This window comes from Echeneis naucrates, chromosome 24 (assembly GCF_900963305.1).
Source record: "Echeneis naucrates chromosome 24, fEcheNa1.1, whole genome shotgun sequence".
NCBI lineage: Eukaryota > Metazoa > Chordata > Actinopteri > Carangiformes > Echeneidae > Echeneis > Echeneis naucrates.
In genome coordinates, this window is record NC_042534.1 from 9,350,074 (window position 1) to 9,371,307 (window position 21,234).

Genomic DNA, 21,234 nt, shown 5'->3' on the forward strand with positions numbered 1-21,234 from the left:
CATTTTTGCCTGTTGCTGCATTATTTATCGGTTTATTTTCAGCTATGGCTGATTCATAGTTCTCCTCCTCTGATTCATTTCCTGTAACAGCTTCAGAAGCCACTGATTCTGGGGCAGTTTCCGTCTCATCATGCTCTTCGGGTTCTTCTCCATCTTCAGTTGTATCTGCTTCAGATATTTTTGACAGTTTAGTATTTCGGCCTTCACCACGTGGCGTGGCATCAACGCCTCCTGCAGAGTCGTCATCACTGCTGGAGGCAGTTTCTTCCACGTCTTCAGTTGTTCCTGCTGCATCTTTGTCAGATTCATGTTCGGTTGTAGCTGCAACATCTGCCCCTTCTGATTCACTGTTATCTTCAGATTCATCCTCACTCGTAGCAGCGAGGCGTTTTTCCGCAGCACTTTCATCCTCAGCTGTTGTTGTTCCATCATTGTCTGCAGTTTCATCTTCATCATTTGGAGCCATTTCTGTTTCCGCAGCCTCGTCCTCTTCGTCTTCATCTTCAGACGTGGAGGCCACATCGGACTCTTTAGGGGGGGCTTCACCTTCCACAGGCTTCTCCCCTGATTCATCCTCACTCGTGACATCCACCTCTTTGTCTGTAGCTGTCTCGTCTTCAGTTGTTGCCACTTCAGCTGGTCCTTTCAACATTTTATCAGCTACTTTATCTTTCTCCTCCATGGTCTCATCTTCATTTGAGGTGGCATCTGCTGCAGAATAATCATCACTGGTGGCAGCAGTTTCCTCTCCATCTTCACTTTTCTCGTCCTCTAAATCTCGTTCTCTGTCAGATTCATTCTCAGTTGTGGCAGCTAAGTCAGTCTCTTCTGCTGGAATTTCATCTTCTGCAGACTCTTCATTTAAATCACCTTCACTTGTGATTTCTTTCCCTGCAGCCGTCTCATCACCAGTTTCTGATTCTTCTGCTGATTCTTTTGAATCCTCGGCAGTGGCTGTGTCACCGTTCTCATCGGCAGACTCATCTGCACTGGTGCAAGCAAGCTTTTGCTCATCAGTGCCTCTTCCCTCTGCCACAGCCTTTCCTTTGTCAGATTCATGTTCACTCGTGCCTGCCACAGAGATCTCAGCACTTTCATCTTCACCTGTGGTGGCATCGAAACTCTCAGAATTTGCAGATTCATCTTCATCACTGGTGGCAGCGATCTCCTCCATGTCATCAGCTCCATCTGCTCCAGTGTCAACGGCCTCCTCTTGGTCAGATGTTTGTTCATTAGAGGCTGCCACAGATGTTTCTGCTTCTGTGGTCTCACCATCTGATTCTTCCTCGCACGTGACAGCCAGCCGTCTTTCTGCAGCCACCTCAGCTTCAGTTGCTTCCTCCGCTGGTTCTTTGGATGATTCGTCAGCTGTGGTCGCGTCATCGCTCTCATCTGCACTCGTGGTAGGATTCTGTGCTTTATCGGCTGCCTCGTCTTCTTTTTCAGATTCATGTTCACTAGTTATTTCTGCTGCTGAATTGTCACCCTCAGCTCCAGTGGCCTCAGAAGTCTCCTCCTGATGTTCTTCACTCGCAAACTCGTCATCAGATGTAGCTTCTTCAGCTGATTCATCAGCTGAGGTTGTGTCTTCGTTCCTCTTTGTTGCTGTAGGAGCAATCTTATCTTCATTGTCAGCCACTCCTGATTCCACCGCTTCTTTTTCATATTCATCTTCAGTTGTGTCTTGCACATCAGCCTCTCCAGCAGGTGTGTGTTTGGTTTCAGCTCTTTGAATGTCTTTTTCCTCTTCCTCTGAGTCATCTTTACTTGTGACCACAGTTTCTCTTATTACAAGAATCTCATCTTCATCTGGTTGTTTTGGCAGTTCATCACCTGTGATGGTTTCATTCTCATTTGTAGTTTCGTTTTCATCTTCATTTGAGGTTGTTTTTATACTTTCTGAGGAATCGTCTCTACTTGTTGAGGTGATGTTCTCTCTCTTTTCAATTGTAGACACCTCTTCAGAATGAGTTTCTACAGACCTTTCTTCGCTCTCTATAATGGATTCGCTCTCATTTTCCGTCCCTTCAGCTTCTGTTTTGCTTGTTTCCTCATTTCCATCTGCAGGAAAGGCTTCTGCTGTCTCTGCAGCCTGTTCGATCACTTCTTGGAAGTTTTCTTTTTCTTCCGCTTCTTGGCCTTCTTGTTCCTTTTCATCTTCTACCAAAGCAAAGCCATCTTGAGTAGCATGATCTGCTTCACCCCCTTCCACTTCTCTTACAGCTTTGGCAATAACTTCTTCCACGAGTGTCTCTACTGTTTTGGTCTTGATATAATGTTCAGAAGCAGAATGGGTACATTTGGCTGTATTACCAGGATCGGCGTTCTTCATCATCAGAATCCTCTTTAGGTCGAAGTCCATGACAACAGGTGCAACTCTCATGGCTTCCGCTGGAAGCAACAGCCTAGCTTTTATGTTTTTCTTCACACATGATTCACATGGGCACTGTTCATCGTTTTCGCTGCGCTGGTCACTGTCACTTGTGCCAGTCGTTGAATCATCTCCCTTTTCTACTGCTGGATCATTTGATTGTTTGGACATGATCTTCAGCCGCCGTCTCCTATCTTCCGTTTTTGCGGTGGACGCACGAGACAGCGCTTCCTTAGGAGGCCTCGGTACGCCTGTTCGCCCTTGAATTTTCCTCAGCTCCCTATTTATACTGGTTTGAATTCTTTTGTGGACCTCTGATTTAAGTTCACTTATCATCATGTCAAGCTGCTCATTATCATCCAAGTTCCATCTCACTTGGAACTCTCTCATTGCATTAATATAATGTGCCATGAACTGCTTTTCTATTTTCGTTAATAAGGTTAAGACCCAAACGGGATCAGGATCTTGAGGAATCATTCTGGCTAACTGTGCTTGTTCATTGGTGGGAGGACTGCTACAACTGGTGCTGTCATTTCCTGAACTCTTGTCTGAGGAGGGGGGTGTTTCAGGTAGCTCTCTTGGACTATCGTTGTTTCTGATTGTGTCGTTTGTTGCTAGATCATCATCCTTTTGCTTGTCTTCATACTCTCCTTGTGCGGCTCTCTCAGATGGCCACTGAGCACCTGCATCAGTCTCACCTTCGCAGACTTCTTCGACTTTACTTAATGGATCTGAACTGATATGTGGTTGAGACACGTTCACACCATCACTGCTCTTTCCGGAGCCCGTGGAGCCACTGTTCACATCCACCCCCGAGGAAGACGTGTGGTTGAACTCATCATCCACAGAATGGCGATCTTGTTTCTTTAACGCGTGCTGACTTTCTTGAGGATCGCAAAGCCAAAGAGATTTCAGAATATTCATTAGCTCTTGGTATCGTTCGTCTTTTTCATTTGCATTTTTAGGATCGTGGTCTATTAACTGCAGCTTCACAAGGCAATCCAGAAGGCCTGCAGCTGAAGTGCTCAGTTTACGTCCATACACTGGAGAAATTTCTGGCAGACTGTTACATCTGTCAAGCTTTGGATTTAATAGGACTTTCATCACGTGTACGGAAGAGTGGAATATTTTTGAGGCATCGCCTGTCTGAGTACAGGCATTATCTTCATCTCGCGCCTCTGTGCTCGTTTGACGGTCATTATTAGGGGCTTCGCTCGCGTCAGCTCCTTCATTTGCGTCTGATGTATTCTCAGCTGCAGATGTATTGTTTTCATTGCCCTCAACCCTGTTCATTTCTTCTGCTGGCTGGCCATTTCTCTGCCCATCACAGTTTTCGTTGAGATCCTCCACGCCGTACATATCGCTGTCTGTCGGTAAGGCCTTCAGCCATTCGTTTACAACCTCAGTTGGAGATGCATTTGGTAAGCTGGATGGGACCAGATCAAAGTCCTCAACGTCTGTGTTGTCCTCTCTGCATTTGCTGCTTTTGTCACTTTTGTTATCAGCAACACACCTTCCAGCGTCCATAGCTTTCACTGGACTTTTTGTTTTTCTCTTAGACACCTCAGTGTTTAATTCACTGCCGGCCGGAGCCTCGCAAATCTCTTTGACAATATCTGAACTGGACAGTGTCTGTGACAAATCACTTTCACTTGACTCTCTGTGACAGATCGCGTGACATTTATTTCCTGTTGATTGTTGTGCGCTCTGACAGGTTTCTAGCACCGTAGGTTTATCTTTCCTGCTCGACTTGCTTGTCTTAGAGTGACAGCTCCTCTTATCGATTGAATCATCCTGTTTCTCCTGCTCATGCAGACTAGTCATCGGCTTACGTCTGTCCTCGTGATTCACATCCTCCGCTGCGATTGTTTCAGAAACACTAGTTGGAACATCAGTGGACGTCTTCAACTCTTTATTTTCCTCATCTTGATTTGTTAAAATCTCTTTTTTGGACTTTTTGGATTTCATGGAAAGATTTGACTTAACAGATAAAGAGCTTTGTGGCCGCCCCTCACTTGTCTTTTGTTTAATATCAGATGCTGACTTTCTTGAACGTGCTGAAATATTAGACTTTGATGACATGGATGCAGATTCTGTGTCTTCAGTTTTCTCAACTTGCAGAGCCGGGACTTCAGCCCTGCTTAACATTTCAGATCGGTTCGATTTTGTAGACACAGGACTAAGCGTTCGCTCTCCCTTTTCCTCAGTATTTTCTTCAGCAGCTGTAACAGAGACCTTCGATTTCTTTGATCTCGCTGATGTGGATGATTTCACTGACATGCCACTATGTGCTCTCTCGTCAGCATCATCATTATCACGGGTCTTTTCACTAGATGTAACTCCAGACATGTTGGACTTCATTTGGTCGTTCTCTTCAGATTTGGTTTCAGCTGTCTCTTCAGAAACTTTAGATTTCCCTGATTTCACAGATAGATTAGTCTTCGCGGAGTTAACTGACATAACACTTTGTGCCCTCAGTTCAGCTGCATTTCCATCACTTACTTCAGATTTTGTAATTTCAGGATTATGAGAAGCTTTCGATTTTGTAGATATTGATGAAACATTTGACGTCACTGATTTGAGAGACATTGAGCTCTTCCCCGGCTTCTCGGCGTCGTCCTCGTTGTCAGTCATGTTAGCGCCATGATTAGCAGAAACCTCAGAAACCGCTGACTTCGTTGCTGCTGCTGTAACATTGGACTTTCCTGACTTTGCTGATTTCACAGATCTGCTGCTTGTCGGTCGCGCCATATTCTCTTCATTATCTTCTTGACCTCGAGCAGTACTGACTTTTGACTTTCTGGAAATGTTTGAGAGTGTCGACTTGGCAGATTTGGTGGATTTAACTGACACAGGACTTGCTGGTCGTTGTAAAGTGTCCTCATTTGCAGTGTTTTCCTCTGAAGGATCTTCACGCGCTGACTTTGCTGATTTGACAGATGTACTACTTGCAGCTCTCTCTGTGTGTTCTTCATCACCAGACGTATTTCCTTCAGAAGGACCATCCTGTCCCTTGGACTTTGCAGATTTGGCTGATGTAGCACTCGGTGCCCTCTCTTGAGTCTCCTCTTCAACATTTTCTTCGTCAGAAATCACAGCAGTTTTACTTGAACACACTTTGGAAGCGTTTGATTCTGCTGAGGTTTGTGATTGTGCTGATTTAGCGGACAGGGCGCTAGGGGCTCTATCTGTAGCTACACCAGAGGCTTTTGACTTCACAGACCTCTCAGAAACATGAGACTTAATTGATTTGGCTGACATGCTGCTTGCTGCTCTTCCTTCAGTTTGCTCTTTGTCTATCTCCTCATTGGGTCTTTCAAAGCTTCCTTCAGCTGCAACATCAGAACGTTTAGACTTTCTCGAAGTAGCAGAATTAATTGTCTTGACTGACTGAGCTGACATTGCGCTCACTCTCCCTGTGTTGTCTGCGGCGCTGTGTTCAGACAGGATGTCAAAAGTTTTGGATTTCTTTGACTTCTCAGAAATATTGGACTTTGCAGATTTAGCTGATTTCATTGACATATTGCTTGAAGGTCTTTCCACATAATCAAAATTATTCACACTCTCGGACTGATTCGATTTTACTGAAATAATCGACTTTGCAGACATTGGGCTTTCCGCTCTGTTTTGATCTTCTTCGTCATCATGTCTCCCCTTTGGAATATTCATATCAGGATGAACTTTAGACGTATGTGATTTTGTTGATACCGTAGAAGTATGTGACCTTGGTCTGGCAGCGCTTCCTTCTGCCTGCACATCAGCTGAGCACTTCGACCGACTTGATCTTGCAGAAACATTTGACTTGACTGAATGGATTGACATAGAACTTACTGATCTGCTGTCATCGTCCTGCTCTTCATGCACCTGTTCATCAGTATTTGCATTGCGGCTGGAGGGAACTTCAGAAGCTTCTGATTTCCTAGATACATTTGACTTTGCTGATGTTGCTGATCTGACGGATATATTGCTTGCAGCTCTTTCCTCAGCGTCTGACATCGCACTCTGTGCTCTGTCGTTGGTCTCCTCTCCATCACATCCATCAGGATTGCCAGCAGATTTGGCAGAAGGAACTTCAGAAGCAGTTGATTTGATTGATTTTGTAGAAGCATGTGACTTTTCTGATTTAACTGACAAACCACTTGGCACTCTCTGTGCAGACTTAGTAGATCTTTTCGAAGCATGTGATTGGGCTGATTTAGCCGATATGCTGCTTGCTGCTCTTTCTTCAGTTTGCTCTTTGTCGCTTTCCTCATCAGAGACCTCAGATTTGTCTTTAGCTGGAACACGAGCAGAAGATTTTGACTTGTTTGATTTAGCAGAAATGTTTGACTGGACAGATGCTGGACTCACTGCTCTCCCTTCAAGCTGCTCAGGATCATCGTCACTGTCTTCTAAAGAAGCTTTTGATTTTTTAGAAGTCGCAGAAGCTTTTGACTTCAATGATTTCACTGATCTGACCGATAAATTGCTTCGAGCCCTCTCTGGATCATCATCGTGATCAGACAGGTCTTCCTCAGCCGGACTTTTAAATCCTTTTGACTTTGTAGACTTTGTAGAAATGCTTGACTTGGCAGTTTTGGTGGACATTGCACTGTGTGCTCTCTCTTGAGATTCCTCCTCACCATCTTCATCCTTTGCGCCACATGTAGTTTCACCACAGCAAATTTCAGAAATGTTTGATTTCATAGATTTTGTCGAACCACGTGACTTCGCTGATTTCACTGATAACACACTTGGCGCTCTCTCTGCAGATTTCACAGACTGGGTGGATTTCACCGACATGCTGCTTCCTGCTCTTTCTTCATTTTCTTCATCAGATGTCTCTGTGTGTTCTTTAGCTGGAGGATTAGCAGAACATTTTGTCTTGTTTTTAGATACTGTAGAAACATTTGATTTTGCTGACTTTGTTGATCCGACAGACATTTTGCTTGCAGCTCTCTCTTCAGGTTCCTTATAATCAGAATTATGTATATTGTCTGATTTAGTAGATTTGGTAGAAATAGTTGACTTTTCAGATTTGGCTGACATGGCACTCTGCGCTCTGTCTTGACTTTCCTCCCTGTCGTCTCCTACAGCAGGAATGCTGATAGATTGAACAGAATTACCTTCAGTAGCAGTTGATTTTCTAGATTTTGCAGAAGTCTGTGACTTCGCTGATTTCACTGACAAAGCACTTGTTGCTCTCTCTGCAGATTTAATTGATACTTCAGAAACGTGAGATTGGACTGATTTGACTGACATGCTGCTTGGCGCTCTTTCTTCAGTTTGCGTGCAATTTTCTTCATCGGATGTCTCAGATTTTTCTTTAGCTGGAGCATCAGCAGAACATTTTGATTGAATCGATCCAGCTGAAACATTTGAATGGGCTGACATTGAGCTCATTGCTCTGGTTTCACTCTCCCCTTCAACAATTCTCTCTTCAGGATCATCAACCCCATCATCCAAGGGCTCTTCAGAAGCATCAGATCGTTTAGAAACGTTTGACTTTACTGATCTTGCTGATCTGACAGACATGTTACTCGGAGCTCTCCCTGCATGCTTCTCGTCATCAGTTGCGTTTTCTTCAGCTGGACCATCGTGCCCTTTTGACTTTTGTGATTTGACTGACATTGCGCTCTGTGCTCTGCCTTGAGTTTCCTTTTCACCATCTACTTCATCAGATTTGGTGGAATGAACTTCAGCAGCAGCTGATTTTACAGATTTTGTGGAGGCACGTGACTTTGCTGATTTCACTGACAGAGCGCTGGGTGCTCTCTCTGCAGACTTAGCAGATCTTTCAGAGACATGAGACTGGACTGATTTCACCGACATGCTGCTTCCTGCCCTTTCTTCAGTCAGCTCTTCATCATTTTCTTCACCCAGCGTCTCTGCGTGTTCTTTAGCTGGAGGATTAGCAGAACATTTTGACTTGTTGGATGCAGCAGAAACATTTGACCGGCCTGACATTGAGCTCATTGCTCTTGTTTCACTCTCCCCTTCAACAACTCTTTCTTCAGGAATATCAACACCATCTTCTAAGGGAACTTCAGATTTTTTCGACACTGTAGAAACATTTGATCCGGCTGATTTTCCTGACCTGACGGACATATTAGATGGAGCTCGCTCAGCATTTTCTTCGTGATCAGATATATTTTCTTCAGATTGGCCATCCTGTCCTTTTGACTGAGTGGATCTAGCTGACACTGCACTCTGGGCTCTGTCTTGAACTTCAACTTCATCGTCTCTGTTGTCAGGAACCTTAGAAGAAAGTGATTTTGCAGATTTTGTCGAGGCACGTGACTTTGCTGACTTCACTGACAAAGCACTGGGTGCTCTCTCTGCAGACTTCGTAGATCTTTCAGAAACCTGTGAGTGGACTGATTTAGCTGACATGCTGCTTGCTGCTCTTTCTTCAGTTTGCTGTTCATCACCTCCTTCATCAGGGCTCTCAAAGCCTTGAGCTGAACATTTTGACTTGTATGATTTTACAAAAATCCCTGATTCCACAGACTGGACTGACATTGGGCTTGTTGCTCTTCCCTCAGTCTCCTCAATTTCTACAGCGGCATCACCACAGTTTTGGGAAGGAATTTCAGAACCTCTTGTTTTACTGGACATCTCTGAAACCTTTGAATTTGTGGATTTAGCAGATTTGGTTGACATATTGCTTGGAGACGGAGCACGGCCTCCTGCTGAAACATCACTGGGCATTGACATGTTAGATTTGGCAGAAATATTTGACCATGTTGATTTGGCAGATTTGACTGACACAGTTGACATACAGCTTTGTGGTCTCTCACTGCTCTCTGGTTCAGCATCCCCCCCATCAAGGACAGGAGCCTCAGAAACTTTTGATTCCGCAGAGACTGCAGAGGCATTCGACCTTCCCGATTTTGCTGACGTTGCACTCACTGGCCTCAGTTTGTCAGTTTGCTGTACATTTTCATCCTCATCACGATCGCCTTCCTGAGTAGGAACTTCGGAACTTTCAGGTTTGCTGGATCGTTTTGAAATATCTGACTGAACTGACTTTGCTGATTTGGTTGACATTGCACTTTTTGATCTCGCTGCAGATGCATCAGACTTAGCTGACATTGCACTAGTTGCTCTCTCCACTGGTCTGTCTACACCTTCAGCATTTACTTTAGTCCTTTCTTCAGCGCCCTTTGACTTTCTAGATGTTACAGATACATTTGATTGGATAGACTTTGCAGATATTGGACTGCTAGTTCTTTCACTTTCTTGATTTTCCTCTTGAGCTGAAAGATGAGATTGTTCAGATGCATTTGATTTTTCCGACAAGGTGCTCGGTGGTCTATGTTGTTGTATGTTTTGTTTGGAATTACCTTCGTGTTCATCTTGATATTCAAGATTTTCGGGAGTTCTAGATTTTTTTGACCTTGTAGATGCGTTAGACTTTACTGATTTTGCTGACAGGGTACTTGCTGCTCTCTCCACAGTTTCCTCGACTACATCCTCACTGTCGTCTTCATTTGGCTTTCTTGCATTTGCATTTCCCACTTCCTCAATTTCAGATGTTTTAGATTTCCCTGAATTTGCTGACATAACACTGGACGCTCTCTCTTGAATATCTCCTGTAGCATTTTCTTCATCTTCAAGCTTAAAGGATTTTGAATGTGCACACCTTGCAGAGGTGTTTGATTTGGATGACATCACACTTGGCACTCTGTCTTCACCAGGATCTTCAGCATCATCTTTTGACTTTAATGATACAGCAGAATGCACACTCACTTCAGATTTGTCCTCTGAATTTTCATTTATTGGAGCCTCAGAACTCCTTGACATTTTAGATTTTGCTGAAATGTTAGACTTCCCTGACATTGCACTTTGTGCTCTCTGTTCAGCTTCATCTAATTCTGATTCTGGAGAGCCCTCTGATGCAGCGGATGTGGCACTAGGTGCCTTTTGCTCAGTGTCCTTCTCATCTTGCTCTTTATCAGGTACAGAAGAGACCCTTGATCCATTTGATTTAATAGAGACCTTCGATTTTGAAGACATGGAACTTAATGCTCTGTCGTCAACATCCTCCTCTGGTTTATCCTGCTCAGCTGCCACCTCTGACTTTATTGATTTTCCAGATTTGGAGGATTTTGCAGACATGCTGCTTAAAGGTCTGACTTCATCTGATTTGGATTTTCTTGAGGCATTTGATTGAACTGACATGGCACTTTTGGATCTTTTCTCCCCGACATTGTCAGATTGGCCAGAGACATTTGATGCAACAGACATGGCACTTGGTTGATCTCTCAGTAACTCACCTTCTTCCCCATCTTGGGCCTTGTCTTGTCCTTTTGTATCACTCTCAGAAACATCTGATGCGCCACAATGACAGATGTGTGAATTTTTGGATTTGTTTGACTTGCTGGAGTGCAGTGAAGCATTTGATGCCCTGTCTGGGGGGTTTGGAGATGAATGCTGCACTGGTGCTTCTACACCTGACACTGCACTTCCAGTAGTAGGTGTACTTGGTAGGATATCATCGTCTTCATCACTTTGATCCGCTTCATGGTCTGTTAACATTTGCGGGGACGCACCAGGGGCAGATTCTGCTTGTTCTTCTTGCTCTGATGTTTTGACCTGATCATTTGGAGAACTGCCAGGAAACGCTTCACAGCTATTCAGTGCGGAGGTTTGCACATTACACTTTGGTGAGCAGGTCCCACTCCTGATGGTGCAGTACTCTACGATTTCAGATGCTTCAACAGCTTCTTTCATATACGTTTCTTCTTCCACCACTTGTTCCTTGTACTCTTCACTTGATCGAGACATGGTTTGCCTTTCAACCACTGTCTTTCTAGAGACCATTGTATATGAGGAAGCACTTGAGCTGGATGTTCCAATGCAGCGATTTGCTCCGTCTGTCCCTGGGACGTTTTTCCAGATGTCATAACCCTGGCACTGACTACAACAGTGGGGACAGTGAGGTTCATCTGTGTGTCTTCCTTGCCGCCTGGTGATGTAACCCTCATCTTGCTCAGCAGCAGAGATGTTTTCAGATTCTGAACAGCTTCTATCCTTAACTTGTGCAAAATATGAGCTGTTGTATCCTTGGAGGTACTCATATGCTCTGCCTGTGGTCTTTTTCACTTCTGTTGACCATTGTATTGTTTCATCATTTTGTAGCCGGAAGCGCACTTTCATTTCCATAGACAAACTGCCATCTTTATTAACACGAACCCGTTTCTCTATGTCATCGTCCCTCACTCCATCACCGGTGGGTGGGCAGGAACCCAAATTATCTGGAGAGTCAGTCCCGTCAGGTAGAGACTTGTCAGATGACACAGACTGCTGGTTTGATCTCTTTTCAGATTCCAGTTTTGGACTGACGACACTTTTCTTTGCTGAACGGCCTTGGTTTAACATGAAAAGTGTCATGGAGAAAGGAAGAAAAAGACAAAGAAATAGATGGAATCAGGTCTTTCTTATCGATGCTAAAGAACCCATTATTTTACTGTAGAAGTACTTGCTATTAATGATCTATAATATAGCAATGAATGTATATCTTTTTTTTATCCCTTGCATTGAGGTAAGCATACCTTCATATAATTTTGAGTGCCCTCACTAGATAATGCAGAAATTGTGCCACAAATACAGTTTTGATGCATTTCTCTTACCCTCCTGTCCTTCAGTCCAGCCATTAGAGCGTGACTTCACGCTCAGTTTTGGAAGTTTGTCATCAGATGTTTTCCTCAAATTTTCAACAATCGAAGGATGAGAAGGCTCACGTCCTACGCAGACAAGGACACTGGGACACTGCATCAGACTCTGAACATTGTCAATCTGAAACAGAAGAATGGGAATGATTTAAGAAAGACTTGAGTTACAATGGTGCTGATATTTACAGTGAAATTATAATGGTAGGATGAGGAATTACAGGCAGATTTATGTTTGAAATCACAACCCCAACTCAAGGCCCTTTTTATAAGAATTTATACATGTTTTCTTTCTTACAAAGAACCCGCTAGACCATTATTTAAAATAAAATGGAATGGCTCATTTTCCTGTTGACTATTAATCCTGGTCAGCATTTTTAGGTTGAGGATTGTCTATTGAGTATCACATACAACCGATAATTGTTTCTAATTACTCAGGCAGTCTGTTCTTCTGTCAGGTACACAATCTAACCTGTATCTATTGTTAAATTAACCACTGAATTTGTCATTGATGAGGGCAGCTACATTCATGATAACAAGATATTTAGCAGTGCTTTATGTTTCCCATATATGAAAAGATGCCAACGCTTGGATATTTTTAATTATTTTACATCACTTCTATTACCAAGAAATAATATGGGGTTATGGGCTTCATGTCTTTCATATAGACTTTAAGTTTTAGGTAGAATTTTTAAGACTCATGTTTTATTGTTATTTTGAAGTCATAATTTATTTAAATGTTTTTTTTACACAAACATAGCGCGTAATTAGATAGTATTCAAGAGGGGCACATTTAATGGTTATGATGAGAATATTTAATATGGGTCAAGGTATTGTCATTTGTGCAACTGAGCGCTCTAAATCTTCATAGAGACTCTGAGTCCAGCAGTGAGTCAAGACAAGATAAATGTCCTAATCCAGGATGATCTCTGGGAGACTTCACCAGATGACAGTGCAATATGAAACGGCTGAGTGTGTGGAAGTAGTTGATCATCAACGCAGAGCATTAAAATCGTCTGTCTGGGTGATTGCATGACTGGATGCAAAGATGGCAGGTGAATGTATACAGACCTGTTTCTCTTTGTATTGGCATAAAATATTAGCTACAGACCTTAGAAGAGCATATGCTTTTTTTTATTTTAAGATAACACTTTTTATGTAAATTATACACATCCATTTGTTGGTGGTTTGGATATTTACCCTTTTTTTTTTTTTTGAGAAAATGAATCATTTCAAATACTGCTATTCCTGTGTATTGTTTATAAGTGTGCCTTTTACATTTTCTTGACATCCAATATTGAACGGCAAAGCCTCTGCTTTTTGATGACAGCTATGGAACTCTGAAAAACACATATCGACCAAGATATTGAGAGTTTTGTTTATTTTATTCCGCCCGCGAATAGTAATTTTGATGAACTGCAGTTTTGAGTTTGAAATCTGCTGTTCGTAAAGGCAGATAAATGACTTCATCCGTGGTCACACAAAGCCCAGGTGAAGATAATGAATTACTATAGTGAAAAACACATTTCTGAGACACCGCTAGTATCAAACTAGGGGAGTTTCAGCGTTGACCTGTTTCTCCTTTCTCAAAAATAGCTCTGATTTGAGCAAGATTAATGGAGTTTGGAGAGATACCCACAATCTGAATGTGTATGTGCGGGAATATCTCTATTTCATTCCTTCATGCACACACTCAAAATATTTGTCCCACCAGACTTAGCTCTTAACGGAATACCAAGTGGAGTGTATTTGTTGTATTTATGAAAACATCTAACTGCAAAACAGAAAATTATGTAAATTTAGATGCTAACAATAACCAAATAGAGTATAAATGTTATTGAAATACACCAAGGTCATGCTTTTAGAGGCATGTGATGAATGAAATGTGACATATTATAAAATGAACTATTAAAATGTTAATTCATGTAGTAATTTGATCTTTTCAACCAAATATTTTCTTCTATATTAACTAAAGAGCCTACAAGTCTACAGTGCTGTCACTAGACACCTCTCACTCCTGTCTCCAATGGAAAAACCATTTGTGACAACAGTTTAAACCACCATTGTTTCCAGAGTAGTTTAAAGTTAAATTAGTGTAGATAATCAGACCTCGTAGTATTTTTCTTTTTTTTTTCTTTTCTTTTTTTTTTTTTTTTTTAGATTGGCCTTCCTTTTCAGTTCATTAAACACAGGGGAAGGCATTTATCCAGGGTCAAGCACGGACACTTCCTCTTGTATAAAGAAGTTTCCTGAGCACAGAATTAAATGTGACACGACCTCTGTACCCGCAAATTCTGCAGGTTATGTAAGATAACAATAATAAAAAGAAAGAACATGAACACTCAACATGTTTTCACATCATCTTCCAGGTCCAGGTGTTTATGACCTCACCTTGCGGCCCTCCAGAGTGTAGAGCTTCCTGGTGTGGTACTGCAGGAGTTCAGAAACTTCCTCTAAGAAAAGGCCAAAACTGTGTAGACTCCTTTGGTGTAAGATGATGGTCTTCCTTAGGGAGGGATCACTGTTCTTCACCAGCGTCACCCTCTTATCATACCTGTGACGATGAATGGGATGGTCGTGGCCCGAATGTTTCTCCTCAGGTCTGGTTGGCCTTCCAAGAACATACTGGTGTGGATGATGGTGGTGATACAGTGTGTGAGCATGACACAAAGGTAAGACCTGTGTCTGTAATGCTTCTAGGGCTTGGGTGTGTCTGTACTGAGAGCAAAGATAGCATTCCTCCAGGGGTTCATGATGGGCCACTATGCCATGCTGAGGAATCCTGGGGAGGTGGATGGTTTGTTGCTTGAAGGGTAGTGAAGACTTGTGGGAGCCTTCACCTCCAACAGCATTGAAGCACTGAAAATTGCGTTTGTGTGCGGACATTTTTGGTGGTAGCCTCCCAGATTTGGATGAAATATCAGTCTCACGTGAGCAGACGAAAGGCGCAACGATGAGAGGTTGTCATGTTTTTCCTGAGCTGGCTAGCAGAATGTAATGCACCATACATCTGCATGGCCTCGACTCATCCCAGGCTAAAAGACAACATACAAAAAAGGCAAAAGATCAAAAGTCAGCCTTCTTGGTGTGTAATTTTGCGGTAAAACTAATTAGTTTTTACCATCCTGGGCTGATGAGGACGTATATCTAAACTAAACTACAGGTGATTGAAGATTGTCTTAAAAACTCTGATGGACAGATAGTCAATTCCAAGTGCTCTTTTATGTCCATTTTAGATTTTCCTGGTAACTCAACGTGGTTCCTTGTGTGCTTAAGTGCTTAAGTCTAAAGTAGTACCTAAACATGTTTGATGAGGGCTGGCATAAAGCTTATCTGAAAAGGAAAGTCCATGAACAGACACTTTAAATCTGCGGGTGTTATTGGTCTAATGCTGTCTTGTTCCTAGATGTTCTATGTCAAAGGTGATTGGTTATATTCTGGAGGGACTTTGCTAACAATAAGGTGCATCCTTGCATAGTTTTTTTTTTTTTTTTTTTTATAGATTTCCTAAGATTTGAATAGAGCTACTACATTTATTAGTATAAGAGTATCATTATAATAGTGGTACTATCAATGCATTTATCACTTTTAGTAGTATTAGCTCATATAGCCGGCAAGTAAATTCAGTACATATAGCACAACTGTTAAATAGAGTTTGTACTGACAGTTGTGAGGATTAAAGAGTAAATGAAGACAGGGATAATGAGAATACAGGCACAAATAAATCCTCCAAGTGATTTTAAATAACAAGCTTAAGTCCCTGTTCACAGTGAAAGTGGACATTACCTTGGTGAACGTTTCTGTCACGGAAGAAAATGTGATTTTAGCCAGCTTTTCCTTCAGTCAATAATGCAAGGATTACCTATAAAAAGCAGGAATATCTGCAACAGGCAGTGTGTATTCTTAATGAGACAATGCAAGGAGGTAAAGATAATTCATTGTAGATGGAAAGGGCTCCAATCCCACTGTGAAATACAAACAAAGATGAGTCAAATTCTGTGACTAAAAAAATAGGCTAAGCTTGACTGACACATGCAAAGAGCAGATTTGGCTGTTGCCCTTGTTCTTGTATTAGTAGGAACTGTTTCCTCCAGCTGACTATAGGTAAATAACAGATTGCTACAAATATTTTTATGCTGCTCTTATGCTTGGTCTTACATTTTGAGTTGAACCTATCCCAATTTAAAGACCACAATGAAATTATGATTTTCTTGAGGTAACTTATATAGAAAAGGTTGTTCTATACACCATAATATAGGATTACGATTGAGACATTTATTATGAATTCTGTCTGTGCCTTGTGAAATCAGAGTTTCAGAAACGGTCTTCAATCAACTATGGATAGGATGTATTTGATAAAATTTATATGGTAGAGTAAAAAGGTCCTGTAGCCATCAATGCTTTCAGGTCCTGCACTTAATGTTTTACCTTTTATTATGTATTATGAGCCTATAGATAAGATAAAGCATAACATTGCATATTCCAATACAGAAATGCATGGATTGTGGCAAAATTTTCTTCATTATTCAAAGGCGCCTCGCCTTTAGGGTATTAGGTGCTACAGGAGGTGTTCGGTAAATAATAAATGCATGTAAAATATATCACAATGCTCTAGGGTGTACTTAGCAAAGATCATTATTCAGCAAATTAGGCACCATAGTTGCTGTGAAACAAATGAAATCCCTATTTTTATTCAGTGCATTGCAAATAGAAAAAGTCTTTATTCACCAGAACCAGGAAACATATGTGGCCTTGGATCCTTAGAATAATGTTATTTATCCCTAAGGTGTCATGTTTGCCTGTAGAGGCTCCTAAATGAGTTCAAACAAGGAAAATCACATCCTGCTTACAGGCCAGTCTGAGTTCATCCATTTTAACATTGACTATGGTATCATTTGCTTGTTGGAATGATGTAAACAAACCACTGCACATGTCATATATTCTAAATTTCTTTGATTAGTTGCAAGTGCAGTTTCTGGTATCATTCTTGTCGTCATTAGCAAAAAAATCTAACATTTAATAAGCTAAGAAATAAAGCAGGACAACCAAAATGTACAGGAGATGGACAGTGTAAATATACTCACATGATCCACAGTCATAATCCAGAGGATAAAGAATCAAACTAAAACGCAATGGTCCATAACCACAGAACATAAGATGTAAACTCCCACAGAAACACCAGAGCTATTGCCAGCAGAGAAATGAGAAAGCAGTTCAAAAGCCTCCTTCCAGAAGCAGGCCTACCTGCTAATCAGATACATGGGAAGCTAAGGATAGAATGAAAAGCCTTGCTAATCACTCTGAGATTGGACTGAAATCTGCTGAGGCTTTGGACACATGACTTGGACTTCACCATTGCATAAAGGGAGTTAAACACGCTTTTAGAACGCAGCTGAAGGCTCAGTGACAATGTGTGACTCGGCATATTGTTTCCTCTTTCATCCTTTCAGCCATCATTAGTCTCAATGTCTTTTGTCTCTGACTGCATGTTTGGTTAGGATGTCTGTCTGTCTCTCAACTTGTGTTGTTGTGAAATTATTTCTGCTTCCCCAATTTACTTGATATTATGCTTTTAATGTTAGATTTCATAAATTGCGCAACATTGTATTCATATAGTGTTTCCTTCTTTCAGATTAGAATTAATGCATATAAACTGCATTTATACATCGCTGATATCCAAAGAGCCTCATAGTTTGCGTCTTATCCACCCTCTTACACTACAATAGCTGATGTTCTTTTTGTGATATAAAAAAATTGTAAGCATACTTTAGGGGATTGACAATAATAATGATAATCACCATCATTTTTAACACACTAAACTGAGTTAATTTTGCTGTGTCACTATGTTTTTCTTTTGACTCTCCCTCTTACGGGAATTCATCTTGTGTTTCAGTTTCACTTCATGAAAGCAGCTGTTTTGATTTGAGTGGACGTTTTGCAACCTGAACAGCAGCACAGACGTCAGACATTCTACACTGCTCAACAAGTTTTGTGGTTATATTCCTTCCTATTTATACCTACTTATCACAAGCGCTTCTAATTACTGTGTCATGCTGTGTAATCATCACCATGAAAAGAAAACAGATATAATTAAGATATACTGAATGCCAGCAGAGTTGTCTCTAGGGTCATATCAGGATAAATGGGTAAAGATGGCAGTGTTTAAATCACCCATTTAATTTCGAGGGCGTTGTGATACTGATAAGAGCAATGTCCTCTGCTAATTAACCTACTTTAAGCCAGATGTCCAGCTGGCACAGTCACTACAAGCAGATTGTTGAGGGAAGGCAATGTGAAATCCTTCTAAGATCAAAATTATTCATGTGCCTCCATGTGTTATATGTTAGTGATATTTTACATAATATTAGATACTGTACTTTCCTTGTCTGAATGTCACTCAGGGTCAGCTTACTCTTCAAGGACAAAAGAGCTGCCTCTTTATAAATGTGGGGTTTCCAGACAGTGTGCTGATGATGCTGGGAGTTTCAAGAAGTACCTAATCACAGAGGCACCCACTCCCACGGAGCCTATGCACTGACATATATACACACGGGGGGCGACCCCTCATGCTGCCATCTGTCTTCAGTTGTAAGGAGCTTGACGGGTCATGGGGGGGTGGAGTTGACTCAAGGTGGGCAGATTTATTGTGTCGTGACTCATGGGAGAAACAGCAGAAAGACCCTCCACCTGCTGAGTCATGACAGTGCTATGACTCAAAAGAAACGCTGAGGACGTGGTTTTGTCCTGTGTGGGTTTTCCTGTATTTCCTGTATCCCACCTCCTCATTATCCTCTGAATGGAGTCATCATGTAGTGCCACAGCTCAAATTATTTATTCTCCTATTAATTATCGAATTGAAATGTCTTCATTGAATATCAGAACTTAAAAGCAAACATTTTTCTTATACAAGGACTTTAACCATTCTATAATTATCCAAATAGCAGCACATCAACCACTCGGGGCTTCAGGTGCCCACAGTGAAATCATTCCCCAGAAGCTGTAGTCTGCATTAAACCAAATTAAATTTGCTTATCATTTGAGAGTTTTACCATGCAGATGTGTTTTCACAGTCTCAACAGGATACACTGAAGCTCATCATCTGTCAAACGCGCACGTGCTCACTGACGCTCAGGCTTAGCACTCCCCCCTCCTGGCTGCAGTTAAAATATCAGGGCTAATTCGAGAGCAACCTGCTGTGCAGCAGGACTATGTTAAGTCATAGCCCTGCTAAAGTGTTAAACCTGGGAAGTTTAAGTTTTAATATATGGCTGTGGTTAAAGGGTAAGACTTGCACGTTCAAATCCAACTTGAAAGTGACAAATACTCATCCAAAGGACTAACTATCACAAATTTTAAGTAACTGCATTTGTTTAGGCTGTATAGAACTGGAATTATATTTCACATAAAAAGTGACACATTTACACAAATACCAGCATTATTCTTACAAACAATATAAAGGTATAGCATTTTTATATGCATTATTTTTATTATATATTTTTTCAATCCTATAGCAATGCTTTTGTATGTTTAAACATTCATGGCAGGTTCTGAAATTCATGAAGTGATTCAAAAATACATTTTAGAAAAATAAAAAAACAAAAACATATAACTTGCCACTATGAGACTACATCTCAAGAAACCAAGTTGTATCGATCAACTGCCTGTGCATGTTAAATTAAGCCTTTAATACCAACAATAATTAACAAGGGAAGACCTAAGGAACACTCAGGTCTAATCTAATTTATAAGGGACCTATCCAATCTGACACTGCGGAGTGTCCAGACAGGCTTTACCTCTGTTCAGTATTTAACCTTTACCTGCCTCTGTGAGGTCACAGGAGTATAAAAACAACACTTTACACAACCCCACAGTGGCAGGCTCACACTTTGGATACCTCCTGCGTCACTTACAGAAAACCTCTGGAGAAAGTGTATGACACTTTCATGTTTCACTTTGATGTGGCATCAAATGCTTCAAAGACAATCTGGCTTCCTTTGTTTAAATTCAAACTACAGCGCAGTGGCAGATGTGGGTATGCGCACGTGTAGTTACATGTTTTGACTTGCAAGCTGATGTGTGATGATGTCTAATAAATAAATCACCATTTCAGTTTTCAGAGAAAGTTTGTCACCAATGTTAAAAGTGTCTTCTGGTGTAAGGTGAGTTTGAGTCACTTGAGCTGGAGATACTCTGCAGCTTCTACTACCTCATGATCAAACCAAGGTGTTTTCTGATCTGATAATCAATTGAGGGACAACAGAGTATTTGTAAATGTAATGATTGCATAGTTAAATTAAAAAAAATGTTACTGTCAGAAGTGGGATTCGAACCCACGCCTCCAGTGGAGACTGCGACCTGAACGCAGCGCCTTAGACCGCTCGGCCATCCTGACAACTGCCCATAATGTATACACGTTTTTTCCTCCTTTGTTATTACCGTTGCCATGGTTACCACGTCGCCTAACCCGAACCCTACGGATCATGGTTCGTTTGCTTAGCTGAACTAGCAGGTATAACTTGTGGCTAATGTCCTGGCCGATAATATCAGTGACATATCGGGGCTGCTTTGCGATAACACACTACACAAAACGACAAAGTTGTGTGTCGGGGCGGACCACAATCAAGGTAACACAATCCACCTGTCCGGCAGCGCGTCCAACCTCATGCTCATTCACGCTGCGGCTGCTAGATGTCTCAAGCTAATGCGCCTCTTACGTTGGAGCTAATAAACTCCACGCCAGGTGGTTTTGTGGTGTATTACATTGTGTACTGTCTATGTACATGTAACACAGAGACCACAAAAATCTCACATTAACAAGTAGCTCTTTTTTTTTAAAGTAGCTGCAAGCTTTCGGGTGGTTTAAAAGTCCCACAAGTCAGTTTTCTAATATGCTACCTTCCCGTTAGCAGCTAGCCTTCAATTCAAACAGGACGCAAACAAATGTGAGTAATCCAGTTTCGTTTATTTATTTTTTTCTACAATGCACTGACAAGAGTTTGTATGTTTGGGCAGAAATCTGGACGAAAATTGTTCCTTGCACATGCTGTCTTCATTCCTCCAAATCTTACCTGGGCTGCACACAGCTGGAGCAAACTGAGTGAGTACGTGCATCAGATAAATTAGGAATAATTTTTTTCTTCACATACCTGGTGTTTAAATGTAGCCGGCGTTCTTCATGTTATTGTTAAACTTATTCTTGTTTATTGAGTA

At 41.5% G+C, this 21,234-nt stretch overlaps 1 non-coding gene across 1 annotated transcript; it reads right to left on the bottom strand.

Annotated features, from left to right (window-relative positions):
- Window positions 1-20,333: 20,333 nt before the first annotated feature.
- On the bottom strand, window positions 20,334-20,416 carry trnal-cag (transfer RNA leucine (anticodon CAG)). Its single transcript has one exon. It is a non-coding gene; the product is annotated as a tRNA-Leu (tRNA).
- Window positions 20,417-21,234: the final 818 nt, after the last annotated feature.